The following is a 17,012-nucleotide window of genomic DNA, read 5'->3' as shown; positions in this document are numbered from 1 at the left end:
ATGTTACTGTTCCCGACAAGAGCATCACTGGCCTTTTAACCACTTACAACCCCATTAGCTGTCCTGTTGACTGGGTGGCAGTACACTCAGAGGAGAGATAATATAGTGGGAGGAGTGGAGTGGTGAAACATAAAGGTTTACTGCATATCCATTATCATTTTAAAGCAGGTTTACAACTTAGGCGCAGGAGCTTATATGAAAACTAATGCATGGTTTAACAACAGGCTGTCTGCTGTACCGCTGGCAATAAGATGCTGGTGGAAAAAAAGTGGCCCAGTTGGGCCGGTGCCCAGAAATCATTTCCTCACTACTATTTCTCACCCAGTGACGCAGTTATGTTTTCTCTGCAATCGTCCCACTCTCCACTTTCTTACGTCTTTTTAACAAATCAGATTGAGTGCTAGCTCAGAGTTAGTCAGACCATAGTGTGGCACGGTGTGGGGGCTGCTACTTTGAATTACAAAGCAACGGATAGCTCATATTATTTATCTGCAGTAAGTACTCAGAGTTAACTGAGCTACTGCACAACAGTTGCAACATATACATGTAAAAAGCAACAATAAAAGTAAATAATAACGCCTAACACGTGACACCATAAACCCAAATATCCAATTTCTCTGAAAAGGATTGTTTATCATACACACAAGTGTGTTTTTCTAAACTATCTGTGATGTTTTTATCTATAGAATCAGCAGAACCGCAGGTAAAAATGCACATTTTGCATTGAAAGCAAAAATAAACAGGGACAACAAGCCATGAGTCTAAACTTCACAATGCTGCAAACTGTTTTGATATTACACCAGCAGAGGGATCTCTGTAATGGGTTTAACTGAATCTATTTGATGTTATTTTATCTGTCAGATATTTGCCTGTCATTTCATCATGCTCATATCCTGCTCACATCATCTGTCATAAACAATAGACAACCGCAGTAATGTGCAAAACCAATTCATCCAAAGAGCCACCGCGGATCAGTGGAGCTGTGTGTCAATCGCAGAGTCACAGTTGAAAGCTTTTGCTTTTAAGCTCGCCATGGAACAGGAGATTGTAATAACAGGGTCAAGGTGAAAGGAAAAGTCAGAAATCTGCTGATAAAGTGCATCGATGAGAAACCTCCAGGAGAACTCGAATCCTTTAGTTGTTGCAGATTGAGTTTGGTTTGTCCAACAGACCGCTGAACATGTGGCACCATGCTGTTTCACACAACTACGTCTGTGAGTCATGAATGATCATGTATTGAGTTGTAACTCTGACACTTAATCTTTAACACAGCTGAAAGTATATCATGAGAACTGATCTCTGCAGGAGGGGGGGTGTTCTTGATCCACTGTGAGAAGCTACAGTGGATCACAGAGGGAGCGGAAAGTTCATCTTCTACAATGACCTCTTTAGAGGTGCTCTCTACCTTGTTCAGAGCAATAGATTCATTGATGTTGTGTGATGATGCTGGTCCTCTCTCTGCATCGTGCATGCCATTTTTTTCTCGAAGCCTGTTTCGCTGTTATTTTGAAATAGTTCCACAGCTGCCATGTCTTCTAGGGTATTTGTGAAATACTGTACCTATTGACCACACAAACGAAGGAGCCAGTATTCAGTGGTTCCTCTAACACTCATGAATCCATACATACTCTACACAGAACTTCAGAGCATACACTGTTTTTTTTGCAGCTGACACACGTCTGATGATGAATGTGTGTCCCTGAGTCTCTACTAGCTAATTATTCTGTTATTATACAGACAAATTCTCCCGTGCTCGTCATTTTTATTGTGCTATTTTATGACTTTCAGTTCCTGCTGTGTCAGAGATTGTAAAATGTCAACTCATGATCTGGGTTTAATTGCTTGTATTCACTTATTTTTGTTAGCACATTCAGCAGCATTTGAGTCTACTATCAACTCAACACTTCTCCGAGAAACAAAGTACGGCAATTCAGCGAGAAAGTAAAAGTATTCTATCTGCACTGGTTTTAGAAGGGGGGGTCTGAAAAGTCAATCTGTGGTTTGCCTGAGGTGCTAGAGGAAATTCCTGCAGTATATTACATTTGATTTTGCCACCTTTCAATTTCATTTCCATTTTACAGCCAGAGCATATCGTCTAATATACAGTACTTCCTGTCAATTTAGTCTGAACCCTAAAGCCAATTGCTATCAATTCTCCGACGCTCTCTTTGCACCGCGGTAGCCAGCAGGCAGCAGAGAGTGCTTTAATTATGTAACATACAGTTAAAGCAACAGGTAGGAGCCTTCCTATACAGTATTACTGTATTTTTATCATACCTTTACATGCTCACAGCTAAGTGTTTGAACACGTTTCTCAAATTGAATGTAAAGCATGATTGAAACTGTCTTTAAAAGAACCTGCAGCCCACCACTCAACACTTTCAAATCCTTTTTTCACCTGTCTGCTTCTCTTGTAATTGGCCATATAGGGCAAATGAATGCAGGATTATGGGTTTTGACAAGGTGTCTCTGAGATTTTCCTCATGTAGCTTATTGCTTTTAGCTTTTTTGGTCCTTCTGAAGGGACTCTCTCTGGTCAAAATGAATTTGTTGAGGGGAAGTTGATTCCCCCTGTGCCCCAGAGTTAAAAGCTCATGAACTCTGAGGATTGATTTCAGACCAAGGCTTTACTGGTCTCCTGGACTCTCCTGATTGGCCTTCAGCTGCACTAAACGCTCCCTCAGGGTGTGGGGCTGATGGGAAATGAAGCCATTTTAAGGCCTGTTGGCTGTAAATCTCTGAGTCAAAAGAGAAGTTGGGGACCATTTCCTTCACAATGAGCGAGCCTTGAATAGCAAACCACTATCCTAAAAAATGAGGAGGAAATGTTAGAAGTTGGAGTGAAATAGGAAAAGAGAAATCATAAGAAGCTGATGTGAAATAAGTAAAAAAAGGAAAGTATAATAAATACAAAATACCAGGGAAGAACTCTGCCGACTGTCCTGAATCTGTCTGAATTTATATTAGATTATACAGGATTGTGTGTGTCTGGCATCACTGCTTATAAAATCAAAATATATTTCTTTCTATATATATTTATTATATACTTATTTTGAAAGAAATCTACATACAGCCATGGTTGGTTGGCAGCTTATTAGGTACACTTACAGTAGTACAAAACAGTAGCAGCTCACTACAGCTGTGCAGTACAGTTACCCTGTATATTAGTTCAGTCATGTATGATGAATATAAGTTGACATCTGATCATTTACATAGTATAAGAGGAACGTCACGGGATATTCAAACATGTGCATCCTTAATCATCAAAACACACAGCAAGCACAATAAAATGCACGGTTTGCAAAACTGCCTTCTGCTACTGGTTGGCTTTTTGACCTTATTGCGTGTGTGTGTTTACGCATCCTCTCAACTACCGACGACATCAGCACAACCAGGAAAATGAAACTACATCAGCACAAAGCTCAGATCACAGCATCAAGAGCAATCTAGCGTAAGTTTACCTGAAGCCGGCGTGGAGTGTGTCCATGCGAATACCTGCAATGATGTCTCATGTAAGAATTTAGCATTCGCAGTAACTTCTATACATAAAGATTAGCTGCATGTGCCAAATATAGGCAGTAAACATTTCCCAAAAATGTTATATGCTAATGCAAAGTAGCTGCAACAGACAGACAGACACACTTTCCATGAGAGAGGAGAAAAAATAATGGCAAAAGAAGAAGCCAATAAGCACGAAGACACTGATCCTCTAGGAAGCTTTCTCAGGATCTCAGTTTAAAACCCACTCCTCTGAGTATATTCTGTAAACGCTGTTGTGTAATTGCTCCGACTAAAAGCCCACAAGTGGTTTGTTGCATTATGACACTAAGATTGTTAGCTGTGTGTGACTGTGTGACAGCGACTGTATTTAATGGCACAACATGCGCTGAACAACAGTTGTGTCACAGCATCTGCTCGCAAACGTGCTTCTACCTAAAAATGTCTGTGTGTGATAAAAACCTTGGACATTCACTGACCATCACACACATATAATGTCGGCTGAAAATAATCACCTCTAATACGCAGTGTGTGCATTATGTTAATAGGCTAGTGTTGATATTTTTACTGTCAACATTTAGCGTAATCTGATGGAATTAAATTGAACGTCTAACACCTTGTTCAAACTGTAAAGACATAAATGTGTTTAGACAAATATTAAACACCCTTGGAAGTCACCATAGTTTTAAATCAACATGTGACACAGTGTAATAAACTGTGAAAAAAACATAAGGACTTTCCTATGAAGCTGTTGTGTGGGTAGTAATTGTGCCCAACATAATGGACGTCTGTTTACTAGTTATATATTTACTGGACAAATGTGCTGTTTTACTTTATAGACTCAACTATGATTTATCTCTAGGATTTTGTTCTTAACCATTTAGAATTTACTACAATAAAAAACCATATGAAGTTATCATCACAAACCGAAAACAAATTCATGAGAGTTAAATCAGCCTGTATCTGAACTTCAGTTCAAAGAAAAGCACAGACTGCATTAGATTTACCTTGTTACCTACTGTAAACTGCCAACTTAGTGTGCGTCAAAAACGTAAATGTCAAAAATACATTATGAGAGTTCAGGTTCTTGTTCCATACAAACATCTCTTTTTAAATGAGAGTTATTAAAAGGCAGACATTTGTACGAGGAGAAAGCACTCTTGTGGTTTTTAGAGTGCGTAATTGAAAACATCCTAAGGCAGTTGTAAACAACCATTGTTGATATCAGAGGTCATTTTTAGATGAGTGGAACACAAATCCTCCTCTTGTTTAGTGTTGTCGGGGAGCTGCATTTGTTCAGACACTGAAGCAGGACTCATCTCATTGGCCTGAAGAGGGTGAAGATATATACTCCCCGGATGTGTGTGTGTGTGTGTGTGTGTGTGTGTGTGTGTGTGTGTGTGTGTGACAGAGAGATAATGGAGATAAAGTGAGTAAAGGCCGGCTTTCTCTTAGATCCATCTAAGTTCTCTTCCAGCTCTGCACGGTAAACAATCAGCACTACATTATGGGGGTTTGAGACGGACACGTTTGATCCGTTCTGCTTCTCCCCTTGAGGGTTTATTGCCAGAAAATGTGTCTTCATCCCGTACAATTAATCTACTCAGCCTTAATAAAAGCATCCGTTATCAAGGCAGCAGCATCGACAAGCAAGAGCAGGATGTTTACTGATAAATAATCAAACACAGGGAAGCGGTGATTGGTCTGCTGATCCAAAACAACCTCCAAAGCCGCTGCATTACTAAACAAGGATTCTGCCCATCAGTGGATTGACAAACAAGCAGATGGTCAGTCTGAAAATCAGTGATTTCATCTCACTCATCAACCCATGGTTTGCACATGTGATCAAAAGCAGAAATACCACATTTGTTGTTTCAACAAATTCATCCAAATTCTGTATATTTCACCTTTCAGATTCAGTAAACAGTGCCGTGCTGACTCACTCTCTGCCACTGATTTTCCAGTAGAATCAACACACTGTTATTAAAAGCACAAACAGACAAGGCAGAAAGCAGAGACGGCTTTTTAAAACGAAACTCGACTTGGCTTGTGGGGTTTATTTTCACTTTATTCGCTCACCAACTCAAATAAGGCAAAACAAAACTTCAGGCAATGCTGAACACTTGGGAACATGTAATTCTGATGTATTCATTCTCAGTTTAGGCTTTGATGAGTTACACCACTCTCTTACTAAGTTTTTTTTTTTTCTTTCTTGCTGATACCTTTAAGAACTCTGCAAGGAAAAACTGTCTGGAGACACCACCTACTGTTGCCTTCAAAATGCAAATATGGCACAGGCATAAATGTCTTTTGTTTTAGCAAATGAAGCAAATAACAAGTGAAGAGGGTCTGTACACACGTGTGTTTTGGGACTATCTGCAGGTTATTTATTTTTCACTGTCGGAGATTATTTGTTCGGTTTTGCATGTTTTTCACCTGAGTTCATCTCTGCTTTGACAATACAACCCTGCTGTACTATATAACCATTAGGAATACACAAGACAGCATGCAGACAGTTTGCCAGGGAGAGTGGATAACATGCAACGCACAGAATTTGTTTGATTTGACAAAAAACATGTCTGGGGCAGTGGGAGCATAGAAAGAAAAGAAATGGACTTTCTCTCCTCCCACATGTGGACAAGCCACATGTGGGAGGAGATACAACAACAACAACAACCGACACACAGTACTTTTCACCAGCCTAAAATGTACAAAGTTCTGATAAAGGAACTAGTGTGGAGCTGTGCAGCACGACTGTGAGCCAACCAACTGTGTGCATGTCTAATTAATAAATAATTCAGATCTTTATGAAAATAAACTACGTAAAGGCCAAGTTTCTACAATGTGACATAATAGACAAGATATATTATTTTAGATTTAAGTCACAATTTAAACAGATGTTTTTGCTGGAAGGCCTTGAAAGAGGTGAATCAATAACACACAACTGTATTGAAGAAGAATAAAATGTTTAATAAGCTTTATGCATCAGCGTATCGTCAGTGAAATATTTCCACAGAGGCATTATAATACAACAGTTGAGCTAAAAAACATGTGCAATAATAAAAAGTAAAAATAAGAGGGTAGAAATGAAAAGAGCACAGCAAAAACATAACAATTAGCTGAACAAAAATTTAACCATTTAACATTTACCTCAGACAGCTGGTATAATGACATGGCTAACTACAAAGGGATTTTTAAAAACAAAACTCTACAGTAATAGACACTAAACAATCTCTTTAAAATAGGATGGTAAAAAAAAGAGTTTCATGATAACCACATGATCAGCTCACAGATCTGTTGTGTGATTACAAATGTGTCATGAAAATACTGTGGAGAAATTGCAACACGTTGCACAAGCAATAACTGGATTCAGGGAGGAAGAGAGACAATCCCCAATCCAGAAATCCAAAATCCAGTCTCCTAAAAAATAAAGTGAGGTAAAGATTGTGTGATTCTCACCTGCCAAGCAGCAGCATTCATTAGACTCTGCGTACAGGAGCAAGCGTCAAGAAACAACGACCTTTGGAATTTGAAAACTGTTTTCCTGGCATCAGGTTTCTAGAGACATAACAAAAGCAAAACAGTGGGAAGAAGTTAATTTTTAAAAACGAACAAAAAACGTTGAAAACGGTCTAATTTTCACCGCTGAGAACGAGTGCAGGAGCAGTCAAGTAGATGTCTATTCACAGTGGCCCATTCACAGCTTTGTAAGTGATTATCAGGGCACAGAGGTGTTTGGTAATTAAGTGGAGGAGCTCTGGAGTCCCAGAGCTGGTCAGCATCCACACTGACAGAAGCATGACACCCAACAGCAGCAGGAACAAGAAGTACAGGCCGGTTAACTGCTCCTGTCGCTCAGTGCTCATTCACCCATCCTGTCCTCCAGCTACCCTTGAACGAGTTGGGATTATGAGTTTCTTCCTGCTGACTGGCCATAGTGGCTCAGTGTCAGTCTCTGGCAGGAGCTGCATGTCTGCAGTAGACTGTGAATGCGTGTGTGTTTCTGAGTAACACACCCAAAAGCACAAGTTGTGACAGTGACCATGGATACATGGTCAGTGGTTACACATCACTTGAATACAGCATACTTTATAGTCTCCACACAGTCATCAGTCATCAAATATGGCTGCAGACACACTCACACACACACACACACACACACACCCTTATTTTATACCTGATTTAGTTTGTGTGACTTGACCTGAACCCTGCAGATGGGTTCTCAGTTTGTTTTCTTTTCATTTTCCGGATAAAAAGATGATGGACAACTGAAAATTGATTTATTTATACGCAATAAAAGCCTCCTTCAAGCCATTTCTCCAGAACAGGCTCTAAGCATAAGGAACACCAAATACTAATCTAATCCTGCAGAAGAGCAATAAAAAATTGGTTTTACTATACCTATTAAATATGTCACAGCTCATTGTGAGATAGGCACACAGGTAATTACTATAGCAATGTCCAGAAAGAAAAAAAGTTTCTGTTGTGTTTCTGTGAGGCGAAAATTTTAGAGGACATATGGCTTAGGCTTCAGATTGATAAAAAAACATATTAAATTTCACATTTTTAACTATATGCTCTCCAAATCTCAAACCGTGGGGGAAGTTTTGAGTTAATTAAAGGCAGCAGCTTTAATGTTCGCTCATGTGATTCATCTGGCTCATCCATTATACAGTGAGTGAGAATATGACTTGAGGATTCATCAGAGAAGTGTGATGATGCACTGGCCGATGCATTCGATGACGTTAAGCCCTTCTGCTCACAACAGGCAGTCAGTCATGAAGACAGAAAGGATTGGAGCAAACAAAGAAACCCCCTTATGGCACAAAAAAAAAAAAAAGACACTTGAAAGGGACAAAACTAACTTCGAACAGCCACAAGAAAGATAAAGTCAAAAGAATAACAGCTGTCAAACAAAAAAAAGAAGTCTTCCATAGAGGGCTGTCAGTCAAAACAATCCCTCCGAGATGTGCAACAGAGAAAATACCCCGCTGCCGTCTTGTCACTCAGACAAATACAATTGATCAGAGGGAAAAATAAAAGAACAAAAAGAGCGGATGAGCTGTTGATTCTGGGTTATGTGCAGGTAGAAAGGACGGTCACAGCCCCGCTGAATTCGACATAAAGAGAACAAACAAACAAAGTCTCACTTCTGTTGCGGTGCTTTCATCTTCAACATCTTCCTTACAAGTCAAAACAGGGTATTCCCAAACTTTTCCAGGCTCCAGTTGAGTATGTGTCTTTACTCAAATACAAAATAGATATTTAATGAGTTGTAGGGACTACAGTGTCGGATCTGTGGGGTATCAGGACAGTAATCTCTGTCAGATCACTGGCTTCACACTGATAGCAATGTTAAATAAGTAGGAACCACACACAACATTACAAATGTCTCTTTATGCTGCTTTAGGGATTTTTTATTAGAAGAAAGAGTCAATTAGGGAGCTCTAGCTGCTTACAACTAAATCTGTCTCAACTTTGATGTGTCACATAATGGCCTAAATTAATCAAACAGCTCCACACTGACCAGCAAAGGTCCGCTCCTCCTTCTAAGAGGGTGTCTGGGGAGTGGAGCAGTCACTGGGAAGTAGGTGTACAGCCAGAGATATTTATCTATACTCTCTCTCTCTTTGTTTCCTTCATCTTCTCTCTCTCTCTCTCTCTCACTCACTCTCTGTACTTCCCTTTGAAGACATGAAGACTCCCTCTTCAAAGTCATATGTTATTTGATTCAGAAAAGGCCAGTGCTTTTAAAGTCGGGCAATTATGCCTCTCTCACTCTCATGTCTGAAAATAAACAGCAGGAAGTCTGTAAGGCGACCAAATAAACATGCATGCAAGTAGATGATGCATGTGTTATGTACAATGTGCTGAAATCATACACTATCCATGCACGCACAATGCTGCTGTAGCAGTGCTGCCAAACATCAGCGAGTGCATCATCAGTGCTTTCTGAAGCGAGCGTTATTATTGCTACAGTAGCAAGCTGATTTTTTCCCCTTCAGGTGCTAAGTAAGCCCATGGATAATTGATGCATGGCCTTCAGCTATAACTCAAAGTTGACTGTATTTTCTTTTCCCGCAGCTCTTCAATCCTAAACCTACACCACACTGCTGCAGGGAAAGCGAAAAGATCAGGGTCAAAATGAACATTAATAATCGTCTCTCCATCAGTCCATCAGTCAGACTAGTCTGGTTCTGCATACCAACTCCCTGCATCAGTTGTCATTAAGATGAATGGCTGCTAATAGTTAATTACAGAACAAATGGCATTACTGTGTCTGAGCCACATTTATTCTCTCTCTGCACTCTCTCCTCCAAATTACCTTTAATCAAACTACAGAGCTTTACAAGCAAACTTTAATTGCTTAACTAAGCAACCAAACTTTATTTAGCACTTTTCAAGATAGAAGTTAAATAGTGCTTTACAGAAAAACATTACTATGAAAAGGGGGATAGAAGACTGAAATCAAATCAAGAAAACAAACAGATTTCAAGATTAAGAACTCATTTAAAGGAAAAGGGAGTGAAACATGGAAGGCATAAAAGTACAAGAGACTTTACACACTCCCCCCTGATTTTAGGATGAGTGATGAAAAATATTTTAACATTTTACAGAATACAAATCACCAATTTCAAAACAGAGAAAATTATTAGATTAAAGCTGATACAGAGAAGATTTACTAATGCAAACTGGAGAAAGTACTGTACTGATACATCTTCTTAAAATTAACTTAGATGCTGGGCAGCACTAGTCATTTTAAAATCACACTTCATTAGGAAGTGTTATGCTGGAAAGGTTTTAGTCTGTGGTTTGAAATGTGGAGAAGGTAAATGGGGAAATGTGGAGACAGTGAATCTGACTCATATGTTAATTGGACAGTTCACAATTATGAGCACAGTAAGAAAAGTGAGAAAAAAAATCGCCTACATCTGTTCACTCATGCATCCAACTTTGAAAGGTGTTAACATGAACAAAAGTCAAATAGTAAAGTTGTCCTTTTGGTACAACTCATGAAAATTATGAGTCGCAAGTGTAAGTGCAACCTCGACTGAAGTCAACATAATCAGCATCATTTTTAAATGAAGGAAAAGTTAGATTTATTAACAGGAAGTGGATTTCATCATAAAGTCCTGTGCAAGGTTGGGTTTAGGCAAGAAATTAACTTGTTTGGGGTTAGAGAAAGTCTAAAGTGTTTTGGTTTAATTGTTCAAAGTACAGTGATTTGTAAAGTCACGGTAGAATGTTTTACTGTTAACCCAGTGCTCTGTCTTTCCCTCACCTTCACCCAATGATGTGAAGCCTAAACCCAACTGTGTTATATGTGAAAATCACAAGTCTGAATGTGACACAGAAAGATATTCATGTGGAAAAGAAATTGGGTTGTTGTAGAATGGATATTTTGGTGAAGATACGTTGCAACTTGTCATTTACATTAATTATAAACATATAGTCATTATGTTTTTAAAAAACACAACTAGGTTTAAATTACATTCCCCACAAAAACATATTTCTGTCATATTGCAGTGTAGTTGTATAGACGTATCTGTTGCGTTGTCCTGTGACAGTTGAGTTGCATGTGAAAGTCAGCAGACTGATTTTCCTAATTTCACAGATTAAGGGTATCTCTAAATGGGAATATGTCAGAGTTTGTTTCTCCATCATTAATGTCGAAGTTTTACCTTTTTTTTTTTCCATGTGGATGATTTTCAGAAAGGTCTGCTTTGTAAGAATAGGAGCCAGTTTCATCAAAATCATTCAACAGTTTAATCAAACATGAGGCTCACAGAGAGAGAAAATTAAAAAAGTAAATGTTATATTAAATGTGGTTGAACCCACTGAATTAGCAGATATCAGTAATGTAAAACCAATTCTCAAGACAATGCAAATTCATATTTCTCTAAACGAGTTGTGCTAGGAGACTAAGACTCCATTATTACAGAACCGTGTGTGCAGGTGGGCCAGTATGATATACAGGTATAATTAATGTCCTATAATAAATGCAATTTAAATATTGTGTTCTATAATAAAAACAGTAAAATGCAATGTAGATAAACTAAAATATGTAGTGCTCTGTACTCCAGTGGATATGAGTTAAAATCAAACAGTGACTATGACGTTTTAGTTTCTAGTGTCTGCTTCAATTTTCAGATGTTTACATCCAAATCAAATTCGCTTTTGAATCAAACAAGCAGTACAAGCACAGTAGCTTTTTAAAAAACACAGTCCACAAATTTTAAACAACATACATTTATCATTTCAGTTTATATGAATGTATAAAAACCTAATCATATTTATTTTTCTGCTCATACAGGACACAACATAGATCATGTGGCTCCCCCACGCTGTCAGGATTAGAAATGATGTATAGCCTGGCTTAAGCAAGCATATGTTCTGCTAAGATAGAGTATAATGTGTGCTTTTGAACTATTTAAAACATAGCAGTGACCCACATTTGCACTAGGTGACACATCTCTTTGTTACAAAAAATATAGGCTCTTCATTTTATCTATAAACAGCTCCACACAATAATAACAACCATAACTTATACAGTGTCTGGAGAATAGTTCCTGTAAGGCAGAGGCCACCGCCCAGACATACTCTGTTTACACTGCTTTGTTCGGTTGTGACTTTGGACTTTTGAATTGTGCATCTGGGAAAGAGTGGAGCAAACCTTTATCCAATACTGAGGGACAGTACAGAATCTGAAGGGGAAAAGTGATAATAATGAGTTTCAGACATTCCCACACACAGAACTTCATTTTCAAATGAATTTTATTTGTTTGACGTTACCATTAGCATTAGCATTAGCGAGAAAAAATGATTGTTTACAAAATTAAAGCATGTTCCTATTCTGTGGATGTGTTATTATCATTTCTGGAGCTCTATGGCCAAGACAAACAAGCACAACAGGCTTTGGAATCAGCATGCATTTGCAGTTGTTGCCTCTCATTCCTCACATAGCCATAAAATGTTTTTTTGAGCAAATGCCAAACACTAATTGTCTGAATTTCAAGCAGTTATTCATCACTTCTTTCCATGCACATATGCTTGACATTAGGGCATCTTTCCTGCAGTGTGGGCTGAGCGATGGATGGCAGTAAAATATGAGCATATAAATTGAGTAAACACAAATGACAAGACACAGCAAACATCAGCCAACACAATATATTCATAGAGATGCTACAAAGCTGACTTACAACAGACAAAAAGGCAAAAAAAAAACTCCTTCAAGAATGTGAAACCTGTTATGAATGTGCACACACATCGATGGGTCTGTGGCTGCTGATGTGAGTCTAACTACAGAGAGGTAGACACCGTTTCCTTCAGTTCTCCTGAAACAACTGAGCTTGTCTGTGCTGACAAGTTACCAGGCAAGAAAACAAAAGTTCAGACAGATTCAATTAAACCTGTGTAGAACCGTCAATTTGTGTGTGCTTCTTGTGAGCCTAACATTTCTGTCAGCAGGGAGTCTTAGTGAGTAGAAACACGGTCCTACAGAGGTTCAGTCCTGCAAAAGGTTCAGGACATGTCAGCAAGCAGCAATCCTGCTTTGGTGTCCCTGAGAAAGACAACAATACTACTGTACCACCTTTATGGAATTAAGTTAAATATTTTCTCACAGGGCTCATGGTCATGAAATTCTCTGGGAAAAGACTCTGTGGCGTGATATTGCTTCATCAAATGTGAGAGCGATATAAATCATATTTTATCAGTTGTCAGAGGATAAAGGTAAGACACCTTGGAGAAGTGAAATCAGCTGGAGTATTCCCCATCTTTTACTGTCAAACATGAAGGTAACAATGCTGATTGATGTTGAAAGTGTGCACAAGACCTTCGGAAAAGTTACTTTACCTTTGATGTTCATCATGTTTCACCGTGCAACTTTACAAGGAAACAAGGCAACGCTCCAGACTCGGTGTGTATTTGATCCATTCACCACCACGTCTAGGTTTTCTAGTTCCCAGGGGTTTGTGAGGAAAACACAAAAACAGACAAGAGAAATGAGATCCTGTCTAAGGTATTGATTCACTACAAGTCCACTGGAGCCCTGTAGAAGAGCTGGCATACTAAAAGCTCTAACGTACAGTATGTTGAAATATACAATAGGTGAGGTCTCAATGAGCGGTAATGCAACTGCATCTCTCCCGAGTCACATAAAGCGAGTGAAAGATAGATCCGTACTTTTTACAGACCTCCATCAGTTAGGCACTGCGGACTGCAGAGGGTGTGGCAATGTAATGGATCTGTCTCCCACCAAATGGCCTTTCTGTGTATCCATTTACCAATAAAAGAAACTGCAGCTCTTTCACAAGACCAATTAACTCATTATCCAGTCATCTCCTGCAACCAATCAGATTTCACAAAGTAAGCCCTGGTACAAAGTTTCTCTGTGGAGCAAAAGAGATTCCAGTTAGACAGATAATGGAGACAGAAACTGTCCAAGGAGGAAACGAAAACCACCTTTTCAGAGGTTTAAACACATAAAAACACAGGAAATTGTGAGTTAGCTTCATAAGTAAAACAAATTAATCTAGATTCAAAACTAAATCTTTTAAATCTTTAATCTATATGAACCTTTGTAAGGTGCAGTTGCAAGGAAAAACACACTGGTTCCAGTATGCAGCCAAATGGAGAAACTGAAAATGGGTCACGGTAGAGGAATGATTCTGGGAAACAGCCCAGTGCCCTAAAGGCAACAATATAGTACTATAATATAATGACATGGAGAGTGAGGCTTTAAGTAGCCACATGGGGGAAAAGGTAAAGGTGTACTGTAAAAAAATGTCCTGCCAAATTACAAGGCCGTGTCATAACTTAAACTCCAGGAAAAAAGGAAACATTCAAAAGCTTTAATTTTGTCAATTAAAGTTTGGCGTCATTATGTAGCTACACTTTTCAGCACTTAAAACAATTTATCATCGTTGGTCAATTAGAACACAGGAAGCAGACAATTAGAAAAAGTCAGGAACATGCTGTGTGAGAAAATGTCATGAGCTAAAGTGAGCCAACCACGCCTCTCCATGCAGACAGCTCTGAATCTATTATCACAGTAACCACAGATGATGGACTGCCGTCTAACCTGCTAATGTCCCAGACTGTTTCAATAACCCTTAGAAAACAGAGTATTTCTCAAGCTGTCAAATACTTCTTAATTCAAAATGTTGCAACATTTGCATATAATTATATTTCATATGAAGCAGCTGTGTCTGCAGAATATTTGTGTGAAACAGAGAAAGAAACGAGAGAAAACCCCAATTTAACAACTTAGATGATTCCCTCATATTTTAACAGTGTTGCAGAAATGATTGTGGGCTTTGTGAATTATGAGCCTGTAACCGCATCTTATTTTGCCTCAGTGATTGTAAAGGAGACTGTGTTTTGTTTCTTACTTTGTCTGCTACAGCATATGTTTTACTGTATCTTTGCCTTTGAGGGAAAAAAGGAAACCAAATGCAAGGCATTTATATTTTTACATAGTTTGTTTCACAGCTACAGATGTGAAAAGGTTTAGACAACACAGCCGCTCACAGTAGTCAGATTTTACAGTCTGTGGGGCAAACAGTAGAAATGTTCATGTAATAAAGTAATGCACCAGGAATAAAAACATATTAATAACACATTTAAACATGCTAATAAGCTGTGATTTCAGTTAAACCTTTCGTTGCCTTTGCAGCCATTTCTGTCATTACAATACATTATTGCAGCTAGTTCTGCTTCTATTTCATGAAGGCAGAGGATTGCTAAGTAGCAGTTTACTCTAAAACATAATGATATTGTTAGAGCGGCTGCCCTTTCCCTTGCATGCTACACTGAAAAACCAAGGTTGGACAGACAGACAGAGTGAGTGGTATTTTATGGTCCCTGAAGACAACAGTAGCACACGTGGTCACACGCGAGTGTTCATCGGCAGACACAGTGTGTCATGAACTGTCGTGTCATCAAGCTTTATGGAGAAACTCAGCAGACTGACCCTGATTCACAGTAGCTTCTACTCTATGAAAAAAAAAAAAAACAACAACATGATGTTAGTCCATTAGAGAGTACCAGTCCATCACGCACTCCGTGGAGAGAGTCACGAGTTAAGGAGCTATGGTCGGCTGCTTTATCCATTAAACCCATGAGACTCGAGGTCTTTGTTATTGTTTTAATGGTTGACCTTTTACTGGTGAGATAGTTCACTGGAGCTCTGACTGAAAGATGTGGGGCAGTAACAAGACAGGGAAGACTTGTGTTCTACTTCTGACCTCTAACGGCAGATTAAATAATATTAATAAAATAAATGTGCAGCTCTTTTGCATGCTAAACTACTAGATTGCATTTGCAACCAAAGATTTGAAAGGACACCAGAACACATAGAGGTAAATGTGATCCCTGCAGCACGTAGACATTAAACTTTTCTTCTAACGCAAATGCACGTTTCATTTTATAAACAAACAAACAAATTAGACAGTGATTGTGGCATTTGGATTTCCAAAAGGTTTCTCTACTTTATTTTTCCATTTCTTTCCAGACGTGCACCCAAAAAGGCAAACGTGATACAAATCAAAAAACTGCTACTGGGGGTATTTACATGTTTATTTTTAGTAAAGATGCCATTACACTGAAAAATTGTGGTGACTCTGAATTTTTCAGCCTGATGGCAATTTGCAGGAAACATCCAGTATGGTCACCTCTCCAATGTATGTGATAAGGAAACCTATACTGTGTCTGCTATCAGACTGTATACTGATACACCAGCCCTTTCTAGTCATCTGTCTGATTATTTGCTGTAGGGAGTTCAGATTAAATGAACAAACCCTCCTTATTATTCAGAGACCTAAGGGGAAAAGGAAACCTATAAGCTGTAGCAGGGGAATGTTAAAAGGCTGTTAACAAAGTGTGCTGTGTTGATGCAAACATTGTTAAAATACCCTGTGCCCCTCATATGAACTGACACTTCAAAGAGACAATACTTTGGTCACTGCCAAATTGCCTCAGAGACAGAGATGAGATGATTGCACCCTTTGACTATTATCAATCTGTGCTGTGCAGGAGAATGTGCATTAGTGCATTTTAATGAGGTCTTGTTATTGTGGGTTTTACTCCAGATTTTTATATTAATTCTGTGGTTCTTTCCCCTTTGACACTTGGATTTTTGCAGAGCTGGCCGTTTTGCACATGGGCTTTGATTTGATCACCTGTCCTGACCACAAAATCCAGGAACTCGTGGAGTAGATGACAGATATTTTTAGCAACCGGGTTTAACCTCACTTTAATAAGCATAGAATTGCATTTTGTACTACCCGATTTGATTTTATTTGTGAAAAAAATTGTGCCTACATTACGTTTAAAATAGCAGCAAGATAAGAAAACTTTGCATAATATAGTGTTGTCACTTACAGTATGTGGGACAAGATCAGAAGGAGCCAGACACCGAAGACGATGTGATGCAGCTCTGCTTGTTTGTGAATGTTTCCCAATGAGAAGATGTCAAACACATGATTATATAATTTTTTCAGCACACTGGATAT

Source organism: Anabas testudineus, chromosome 10, assembly GCF_900324465.2.
Source record: "Anabas testudineus chromosome 10, fAnaTes1.2, whole genome shotgun sequence".
In the NCBI taxonomy this organism is placed as follows: domain Eukaryota; kingdom Metazoa; phylum Chordata; class Actinopteri; order Anabantiformes; family Anabantidae; genus Anabas; species Anabas testudineus.
Note: the sequence above shows the minus strand (reverse complement) of the source record.